The 7,973-nt window shown below is 39.6% G+C and overlaps 1 protein-coding gene across 10 annotated transcripts in view; it reads left to right on the top strand.

Moving 5' to 3' along the window:
- Positions 1 to 7,973, top strand: part of ERC1 (ELKS/RAB6-interacting/CAST family member 1) — a 496,604-nt gene that overhangs the window by 112,812 nt on the left and 375,819 nt on the right. The gene's annotated exons all lie outside the window — the stretch shown is intronic.

Here is a 7,973-nt window from a genome sequence, read left to right as displayed (position 1 = left end):
TGTGGCTGCTCCTGAAAAGTGTCTATTTAGGTTCTTTGCCCATTTATTGATTGGATTGTTTATCTTCCTTTTGTTAAGTTGTGTTAGTTCCCCGTAAATGTTGGAGATTAAACCCTTATCTGAGATAACATTGGCAAATATGTTCTCCTATGCAGTGGGCTTTCTTGTTGTTTTGTTGATGGTTTCTTTTACTGTGCAGAAGCTTTTTGTTTTGATGAAGTCCCATTTGTTTATTTTCTCCTTTTTCTTTATTGCCCAAGGGCAGTGATGGCGAACCTTTTGAGCTTGGTGTGTCAGCATTTTGAAAAACCCTAACTTAACTCTGGTGCTGTGTCACATATAGAAATTTTTTAATATTTGCAGCCATAGTAAAACAAAGATTTATATTTTTGATATTTATTTTGTATGTTTACATGCCATTTAACAAAGAAAAATCAACCAAAAAAATGAGTTCGCATGTCACCTCTGACACGTGTGTCATAGGTTCGCCATCACTGCCCTAGGAGCTGTATCGGTAAATATATTGCTATGACATATGTCTGCTATTTTGCTGTGGCTATTTGGGGTCTTTTTTTATTCCAGATGAAATAAAAGCTCTTTTTTTGGAGAGCTTGTTCTAGGTTCTTCTTTTTTTGTAAATCCTCACCCGAGGATATTTTTCCATTGATTTTTAGAGAGAGTGGAAGAGAGAGGGAAAGACAGAGAGAAATATTGATGTGAGAGATACACATCAATTGGTTGCCTCCTGCTCGAGCCCCAACCAGGACCTGGGCTGGAGAGGAGCCTACAACCAAGGTATGTGCCCTTGACTGGAATTGAACCCGCAGGCTGATGCTCTATCCACGGAGCCCAACTGGTTAGGGCCCTTTTCTCCTTAAAGCAATTCCTTTAACACTTCTTGAATTGCTGGTTTGATGGTAATGTGATTCTTTAACTTTTTTTCTTCCGGAAAGCTTTTTATTTTACCTTCAATTTTAAATGAAAGCCTCGCTGGATACAGTAGTCTTGGATTTAGGCCCTTACTTTTCATTACTTTGAGTACTTTATACCACTTCCTTCTGGTCTGAAGTGTTTCTGTTGAGAAGTCAGCTGACATTCTAATGGGAACTCCTTTGTAGGTAATTTTCTGTCTCTCGCTGCCTTTAAGATTCTTTCTTTGTCTTTAACATTTGCCATTTTAATTATGATGTGTCTAGGCTTAGAGTGGTCAAGATTGAACTAGGTTGGCTAACTACTTTATTGGATTTGGAGAGAGTAAGAGCATTAACATTTCCACTGGAGATGCTTATTACAGTATACGCTCTTTTTTTAAAAATTGATTATAGAGAGGAAGAGAGAGAGAGAGAGAGAGAGAGAGAGAGAGAGAGAGAGAGAGAAACATCAATATGAGAGAGAAACATTGTTTGGTTGCTTCCTGTATGTGCTCTGACTGGGGATAGAACCCGCAACCAAGGTATGTGCCCTGACTGGGAATCAAACCCTCGATGCTTTGGTGTATGGGATGGTGCTCCAACCAACTGAGCCACACTAGTCAGGGCACAGTATACTCTTTGTGTAGCCAATTTGTGTCTTCTTTGTCTGCTTTACAAAATTTCAAGGGAAAGTGGGTGGAGATGATGTTGACATTGATTTTGTCGATTATAAATTTGTAACTTTTATTTTTTTGTAAACAAAGTACAAATAAACTGTGTACTGTGTAATGTCCTTTTTGATATTTCTCTGAGCTCCTCAGCTTTTTGTCAGGTATGAAGCTTCTACAGAGTTCTGTGCAGTATGTTGAAATAGCGTTTTAAAAAATTTTACTTGTTTCCTTTGGATAAATACCCAGAAGTGGAATTCTGGGTCATATGGTATATCTATTTTTATTTTTTTTGAGAATACCCATACTGTTTCCACAGGGGCTGAACCAGTTGTTTTTTTTTCTACCAGCAGTGCACAAGGGGTCCCTTTTCTTGCATCCTCAACAACAAATGTTATTTGTTGACTTTTTAAAAATAGCCATTCTGACTCTGTGAGGTGGTATCCCATTGTGGTTTTGATTTACATTTCCTTGTTGATTAGTGATGTTGAACATCTTTTCATATGTCTGTTAGCCAACTGTATGTCTTTTTTGGAGAAATTTTTCCCTGTGTTTATTGCAGCATTATATATACAATAGCCAAGATTTGGAAGCAACATAGGTGTCCACATATAGATGAATGGATAAAGACTTATATATCTCACACAATAGAATATGTGTGGGAGCAATAAAAAGGAATGAATCCTTGCCTTTTGTGACATTACACTAAGTGAAATAAGTCAGGCAGAGAAAGACAAATGTCATATGGTTTCACTTACATGTGAATCTTAAACAAACAAACAAATAAAACAAAATGAAAATAGATTCCTAGAAACATAGACCAAGGGGTTAGTTATCAGATGAGATGGGGGAATGGCTGAAAAGGGGAAGGGGAATATAGACAATTATATTGTGACTAGGGGCCCAGTGCACGAAATTCGTGCACTGGGTGGGTGGGTCGGGGGGAGGGGGAAGTGTCCCTCAGCCCAGCCTGCCCCCTCTCACATACTGGGAGCCCTCGGGTGTTGACCCCCATCATCCCCTGCCCAGGCCTGAATCCTGGGCCAGAAGCCGGAAGCTGTCACCGTGTAAAGTTATCTACACTAATAAACGAGAAACATGGTAATTGGTGTACGACCGCTACAGTTTTCATTGGCTAATCAGGGTGATATGCAAATTAACGGCCAACTAAGATGGCGGTTAATTCGTCGGATCGGCCCCTTGCCCAGGCCTGAGGCCTCTAGCCGAGGCATTAGGCCTGGGCAGCGGAGACCACCAGCTCCCCGCGATCTCCTGCTTTGCCCCTGCCCAGGCCTAACGCCTCTGGCAGAGACCTTAGGCCTGGGCAGGGGACCTCCAGCTCCCTGCAGTTGCAGGCTCCACCCCTGCCCAGGCCTAACGCCTCTGGCCAAGGCATTAGGCCTGGGCAGGGAACTCCCAGCTCCCTGCGATCTCCCGCTCTGCCCCTGCCCAGGCCTAACGCCTCTGGCTGAGGCTTCCGGCCCGGGCAGCGGGGACCCGCAGAGGCAGCGGTGCCGCGATCACGGAGGCTCCGCTTTAGGCCCAGGCATCGGACCCCTAGCTCCCGGGACTGCAGCTTCGACCGTGCCCAGCTCCCATTGCTGGCTCCACCCCTACTTCCTGCTATCACTGGCCAGGGCGGCAAAGGCGCCCGATTCTCCGATCATGGCTGGGGGGTAGGGCACCCCCCCCCTCCCGGCTCTTAGCCCCCCCCGGGTTTCCGATCACTGTCAGTGGAAGGGGGCTTCTTCCTGCTTTCCCTTTCGCCTCCCTGCATTGTGCCTACATATGCAAATTAACCGCCATCTTAGTTGGCCGTTAATTTGCATATCACCCTGATTAGCCAATGAAAACTGTAGCAGTCGTACGCCAATTACCATGTTTCTCGTTTATTAGTGTAGATAACTTTACACGGTGACAGACTTATACTAGAATTAGTGAGGTGATTTCATGGTAGGGTATAAAGATGTGGAATCACTATATTGAACACCTGAAATGAATATAACCAATAAAAGATTGTATACTAACTATACTTTAAGTAAAAAATAAATTAAAAGGAAAGGTTTACTTGTATATGTTGTCAGCACCATTGCCCAGTGTCCCTTATTTAGCCTCCTTTGTTGCTGGGAACAATGGGAAATGTGGTGGTAGGAAATTATACTTAGTGATCTTGGGCAAGTCACTTTGTTTGGGCTTTGATTTCCTCAGCTTTAAAATTTGGAGTTTGGATTATTTAATTTTTAAAAAATTCTCATCTGAGGGTATGTTTATTGATTTTTAGAGAGAGTGGTGATGGGGGAGAGAGACATTGATGTGAAAGGAAAACGTTGATCTGTTGCCTCTCATATACACCTGGACCAGGAATCGAACCCACAGCCTAGGTAATGTGCCTGCAATCTTTTTTTTGTATGGGATTTGAAACCACAACCCCTTTTAGTGTACAGGACAATACTCCAACCAACTGAGCCACCTGACCAGGTCTAGATTATTTAATTTAAAAAAGTATATATTTTATTAATTTTTAGAGAGGAAGGGAGAGGGAGAGAGAAAGGGCATTGATGTGAGAGTAGAACATAAATTGGCTGCCTCCTGCATGTCCTCTACTGGGGATCGTGCCTGAGACTCAGGCATATTTCCTGACCAGGAATGGAACCAGCAACCTTTTTGGTTCACAGGATGACTCCCAACTAACTGAGCGATACTGGCCAGGGCAGATTATTTAATTTTTTAAAAGTATATGAAATATTGGCAGATACAGGAAGAATTCAGAAGATAAATTAATAGATACCACTTAAATTTAACTTATCTTAATGTTGGTCCACATTAGGTGATCTTTTAAAGGTCTTTTAAAAGTAAAGGTTCTAAAAAATATTTTACTCTAAACTTAATATTCAATAGAATATTTGGTTTAACTAGAAAATTTTGTTACAATCTCTGGCATTTAGAACTGGTTGGGCGTGGAATAAAGATTGGGAAGCTGTCGTGGAGATAATGCTTAAAGCCTACCTCCAGAAGAAGTTGGTTTCTCCAGAAGAAGTTGTGTAAAGTAAAATGTGAAGAGGGGGAAATGACAGAGGATCCAGTAAAGAAAACTGAAAAGGTATAGTCAGTGAATTAGGAAGGGAGTGAATCATATTGGTAAAGTCATAAAGTCATGAGAGAAATTACAGGAAACAAACCATTGTTTCCATGCAATAATTACTACATTTAGAAGATCTATTTATTGATGTAAAAAAATAAGGTTATGATGTATTGGTTGAGCTCATTAGTGGTTTTATGGTCAGCATTGAGAGGCCAGCACAGCAAGGTAGCTACTTTTCTGTGTATGTCTATTGAAAAACTTGTAGAGAAAAACCTCCTGTTTTTGTTGAATTTGGCGTAACATATTTGCCACAGTCCTTGATGTTTGTCAAGCTGGGTGGACACTGTTTCTCCAGCTCAGTTGATGGGAATAAACAACGTCTTATTCCTCCTGCCAGGAATGATGTTAGGGTTATGACTGTGTGTCCTGCTAGTCTCTGATGTGCTTTCCTGAGTATGTTTTTTTGTGGTTTGCAAAATATGGACCTCACACAAAATATACTATGAATTTTAGTTCACTCCAAACCTAAAAATCAGTTTAGAATTCAGAGCAATTAATCTAGTAGTAGCTGAGTGTCTTTGTGGTTGTTTTATCTCATACCTCTAGACCAGCACATTTAAATTCTGCATTGCATGAAAAGCAACCAAAGGAAACTTAAAAAATTTTTGTTATCTTGCACTTTAGAAAAGACCATTGGAGAATTTAGTGGGAATCATGTAATTCATCTTTGCTTTGCTTTGGATTTTAATTCTTGCTGTGAGATTTTTAGTGCTGACTTCAGACATGCACACTAGAAACTTTTAGTGTAACATTTCTTGGATTCACTGGGCTTGACTTATTGTAAATCTGCTATTTGTCAGAAAAACACATTCTTTTATCACTGCTAAAAATTATTTTCTGTTTCCTTGTCCCCAAGGAAAATTTTAAGCAGATGGATATCTTGACACATGTCAAATTTATATTTATTTTATATAGTATTCAAGTGAAGAACTTATTTAGGTCTTTTTGAATATCTTTCATTAACTGTTTGTAATTTTCAACAGGTAGATCTTATACATGTTTTGTTAGACTTATACCTAAGTACTTAATTTTTTTGGAACGATTGTAAATGGTCACAAATTTTGAAAATAGAAGTTTAATATTGGATCATACTTAATTTTGGCCAGTTCACAAAATATCTACATTTTGCTTACTTTGTTTTCTCCCAGTAACAGTTTGCATTCAATATTAGTTTCAGATGTATAGCATAGTGATTAGACAGTCATACTTTACAAAGTGTTCCCCCTTTATTTCAAGTACTCACCTGGCACTGTGCATAGTTTTTAAAATACTATTGACTATGTTCCCTATACTGTAGTTTAACATCCTTGTGAGTATTTTGTGACTATCAATTTGTACTTCTTAATCCCTTCACCTTTTTGACCCGGTTCCCTGAACCTCCTACCCTGTGGCAACCATTAGTCTGATTTTTGTTAGATAAAATAATAAAACAAACACTAAAATGGTATCATGTTTAGAAGTTTTGAATTTTAATATAGGTGTATTTACCAATATTTTTTCTTTAAGATGTATCTCTTTTGTGTCTTTTAAAAAAATTCTTGCATGCCTCAGTGTCCTAAAAGTTTTTTCTTTCTTTTATTTTTTCCATCACTTGTTATCCTCCTATATCCTCTTCCATCTCCGCCCACTCCCCTTTCCCCTGCAATCATTACTGTGTTGTCCCTGTCCATCAGTTCTTTCTCTTTTTTCCCCCCACCCGCTCAATCCCTCCACTCTCCCCAACTCCATCCCCCCCTCACCCAGAGCTGTCTGCCTGATTTCTATCTATTAATCTGCCTCTATTTTGCTTGTTCAGTTTGTTCATTGAATTCCACATATGAGTGAAATCATATGGTACTTGTCTTTCTCTGACTGGCTTATTTCACTCCTATGTTCATTGCAGTGTTATTTACAATAGCCAAGATTTGGAAGCAGCTCAAGTATCCATTAGTACATGAGTGGATAAAACAGCTATGGTACCTTTACACCATGGAATACTGCTTGGCTGTAAAAAGGACCTGTAGGACATTATGCTAACTAAAAGCATTTTCTTATATTTCCTTTTAGAAGTTTAAGGATTTGATTCTCTTATATAAACCTTTAATTCACCCAGAATTCATTTCTGTGTATGATACGAGTTAGGGATTTTTGCCCTGCTCTCAATATGGGTAGCCAGTTTTCTAAAGACAATTTATTAAATGCGTTATCTTTTTATCAGTGTCACCTCTGTTCTATATATGTGTGAGTCCCTGTGTGTGGGGGGGTCTGTAGTTGAGTTATGTTGCAGAAGTCTACTGGTTTATTCCTATGCTAATACCAGGCTTTCTAATTTTGCTTTAAAAAAATTCACAAATGTATTGACATTAAATACACTGCATGTATTTAAAATGTACAGTTTGGTAAGTTTTGACACATACATCTGTAAAACCAAACACCACAATCAAGATAATATTGTCCCAAAAGTTTTCTTATGCCTCTTTGTATTCCCTTTCTCCTGTCCCTCCCTTCTATTCTTCATTACTCTTCTCTTCTTCCCTCATTCCATGCAACCCTTTATCTACTTTATGTTACTGTAATTAGTTTGCATTTTCTAGAATTTTACATAAATGAAATCATATAGTATGTATGCTTTTATCTAGCTCTGAGGGGAGGATTGTAATACGGACTTACTGGTTAAGATCGTGGAATTTGGAGACAGACCATTTAATCTTAAATTCCTGCTCTGTGATTTATTTATAGCTGTGAGATTTTGGACCTGCTATTCTCTTTAAGCCCCAGTTTCTCAGGTGGCCATGGGAGAGTGAAATTTAACATAGGGAGAATTCGAGGGAAGAAAATACAATGCTTGGGATAGAATTGTGGGGATTTTTAATATCCTATCTAATAAAAGAGAAACAGGGTAATTAGCGTACGACTGCTACCCTTCCCATTGGCTAATCAGGACGATATGCAAATTAACTGCCAGCCAAGATGGCGGCCGGCAGCCAGGCAGCTTAAACTGAACATGAGCCTTGCTTGCTTCAGTATGGAGGAAACCAACATTCCCCGCCTGACTTGCTGGCCTCTCAGCTGCAACTTTAAGTAACTATATGGGCTTCAGCAAGACGGACAAAAACCCAGAAACCTGCTTTACTCAGGGGGCTTCAGCCAGCTGGACCACAACATTGTATCAAATACAGACTGTAAACAAAGGCCAGAAACCTGTTTTCAGCACCCGAGGCCTCAGAGCTAAAGCTGGCCCAGAAAAAAAAAAAAAAAGAAAAAAAAAAGGAA

The sequence above is a fragment of the Myotis davidii genome, unplaced genomic scaffold, assembly GCF_000327345.1.
Source record: "Myotis davidii unplaced genomic scaffold, ASM32734v1 scaffold944, whole genome shotgun sequence".
NCBI classification, from domain to species: domain Eukaryota; kingdom Metazoa; phylum Chordata; class Mammalia; order Chiroptera; family Vespertilionidae; genus Myotis; species Myotis davidii.
The sequence above is the reverse complement of the archived record's forward strand: the minus strand, read 5'-3'. Positions and strand labels throughout refer to the sequence as shown.